The sequence below is a fragment of the Setaria italica genome, chromosome I (genome assembly GCF_000263155.2).
Source record: "Setaria italica strain Yugu1 chromosome I, Setaria_italica_v2.0, whole genome shotgun sequence".
Taxonomy (NCBI): domain Eukaryota; kingdom Viridiplantae; phylum Streptophyta; class Magnoliopsida; order Poales; family Poaceae; genus Setaria; species Setaria italica.
In genome coordinates, this window is record NC_028450.1 from 5140505 (window position 1) to 5143566 (window position 3062).

Genomic DNA, 3062 nt, shown 5'->3' on the forward strand with positions numbered 1-3062 from the left:
TTTTTGTCAAGAAGAAAGACGGGAGTATGAGGATGTGCGTGGATTATCGTTCATTGAATGAGGTCACCATTAAAAACAAGTACCCTCTCCCTAGAATAGATGATCTATTTGACCAACTAAAGGGAGCCAAGTATTTCTCCAAGATAGATCTGAGATCGGGGTATCATCAGCTCAAGATCAAGGAGAATGACATTCCGAAAACCGCCTTTGTCACCCGTTATGGTCAATTTGAGTTTACAGTGATGTCCTTTGGATTAACCAATGCACCTGCTTATTTCATGAATCTCATGAACAAAGTGTTTATGGATGAGTTAGATAAGTTCGTCGTAGTCTTTATAGATGACATACTTATTTACTCCAAGAGTGTCCACGAGCATGAACACCACTTACGGGTGGTCTTGGAAAAATTGAGAGCCCACCGACTCTATGCTAAATTCAGCAAGTGCGAATTTTGGCTTGAGAAAGTGGCATTCCTTGGTCATATCTTGACCGCGGAAGGGGTAGCAGTTGACCCTGAGAAGGTGGAGACCGTCTCCAACTGGCAGCAGCCCACTAATGTTAGTGAAATCAGGAGTTTCCTGGGTTTAGCAGGGTATTATCGGAGGTTTATTGAGGGATTCTCCAAGATAGCCCGGCCCATGACAGAGTTGCTCAGAAAGGACAAGAAATTCACCTGGACCGAGTCATGCGAGCGGAGTTTCCAGGAGCTGAAGAGAAGGTTGACAACAGCCCCAGTGCTGACCTTGCCAGATATCCAGCGAGACTTCGTCATCTACTGCGATGCATCTCGACAAGGATTAGGCTGTGTCCTCATGCAGGATGGGAAGGTTGTGGCATATGCTTCCCGACAACTTAAGCCTCATGAGCAGAACTACCCAACCCATGACTTAGAATTTGCAGCCGTAGTGCATGCCCTCAAGATCTGGAGACATTATCTGATTGGGAATAAGTGTGAAATCTACACCGACCATAAAAGCCTAAAGTACATCTTTACCCAACCCGATCTGAACTTAAGGCAGAGGAGGTGGCTAGAGCTGGTAAAGGACTACAACCTGGAAATCCATTACCACCCTGGCAAAGCTAATGTGGTAGCTGACGCCCTAAGCAGAAAGTCCTACGGACAGCCCGGACCCGAGAATGCCCGACTACGAGAGGAAATGGCCCAGTTGAATGTGCATATCATTCCCCAGAATACTAGCCGTAGGCTAAGTGTCCAGCCCACATTGGAGGATAAAATTCGAGAAGCCCAGGGTTCAGACCAAGATCTAGTAAAAATCCGCAAGCAGACCGGAGAAAATAAAGCCCCGGATTTCAGAGTAGATGACAAGGGAACCTTGTGGTATAAGAACAGAATTTGTGTCCCTAAGGACGGAGAACTCCGGCAGACCATCATGGATGAAGCCCATAACTCAGCATACTCCATTCACCCCGGATCCACTAAGATGTACATGGACCTAAAACAGAATTACTGGTGGAACGGGATGAAGGCAGACATAGCTCAGTTTGTCGCCCGGTGCGATACCTGCCAAAGAGTCAAGGCCGAGCACCAGAAGCCAGCCGGCTTGCTACAACCCTTGCCTATCCCGGTTTGGAAGTGGGACGAGATTGGCATGGATTTTGTAGTAGGCTTGCCCAGAACCCAGAAGGGAAATGACTCCATATGGGTAATAGTGGACCGACTCACCAAGGTTGCTCACTACCTGCCCGTACGGACCACTTACGGTGGAGAAAAACTGGCTCGACTCTACGTCGACAACATAGTGAAGCTGCATGGTGTGCCCAGCCGGATCGTCTCAGATAGAGGAACTCAGTTCACCTCTAGGTTTTGGAGGAGTTTGCATAAAGCCATGGGAACCAAACTGGATTTTAGTTCAGCCTATCACCCTCAGACCGATGGCCAAACAGAGCGGGTAAATCAAATCATGGAAGATATGTTAAGGGCGTGTGTCCTCACCTATGGAAAGGATTGGGAACAAAGTCTACCCTATGCAGAATTCTCATACAACAATAGTTACCAAGCCAGTCTAGGCATGTCACCATTTGAGGCCCTTTATGGTAGGAAGTGTCAGACCCCTTTGATGTGGTCAGAAGTCGGAGAGCGTTCCCTGGTCGGACCAGCTTTTATCAAGGAAGCAGAAGACCGTGTAGCAGAAATCCGAGAGAAGTTAAAGGCTGCACAGTCCAGACAAAAGAGCTACTCTGACAAAAGAAGACGAGAATTGTGCTTCAATGAGGGAGATTTTGTCTACCTCAAGGTATCCCCGATTCGGGGTACGCGAAGGTTTCAGGTGCAAGGGAAGCTAGCCCCTCGGTACATTGGACCGTACCAGGTGTTAAAGAGAGTGGGAGCCGTAGCATACCGTATCCAACTGCCCGAAGAAATGTCGGATATACACCCGGTATTCCATGTCTCCCAGCTAAGAAAATGCTTGAGAGTACCGGAGGAACAAGTACCGGTGGAAACAATAGACCTACAAAAGGACCTTCGGTATCAAGAAGTACCTGTCAAGATTTTGGACACTGTCACCAGAAGGACAAGGAATACAGCAGTCCGGATCTGCAGAGTACAGTGGAGCAGGCATGGCGAAGAAGAGGCCACGTGGGAACGCGAGGACGCGTTAAGGAAGGAATTTCCCCATCTCTTCAGGACTCAGTCGAATCTCGAGGACGAGATTCAATTTAAGTGGGGTAGGTTTGTAACGCCCGCAGAAATCACTAACTAAAATCACCCGTTAAAAACTGTCTTTAAAACCTTTTTACCGCTGAGCTCCCGGAAATCGGAAACCTCCCCGGCGATTTTGCCGTCCCGGTACCCATGCCGACCCCCCCCCCACCTGTCTTTTTATCTGTGCCCGCGAATCTCGCCACGTGCCGGTGTCAGACGCCGTGCGCGTGCTCCGACCGCGTGCCGCGAGTGCCGCCGGTCTCCCCCTTTTTTCTTTCTCTTTTTCTTCCCTTCTTTCCTTTTTCTTTTTCCTTCTTCTTTCTTCCTCCTTCTCCTTTCTTCTTCCTCCCTCCTTCTCTCTCTCCTTTCTTCTCCTGGCACCCGGCGCCCCACCCAC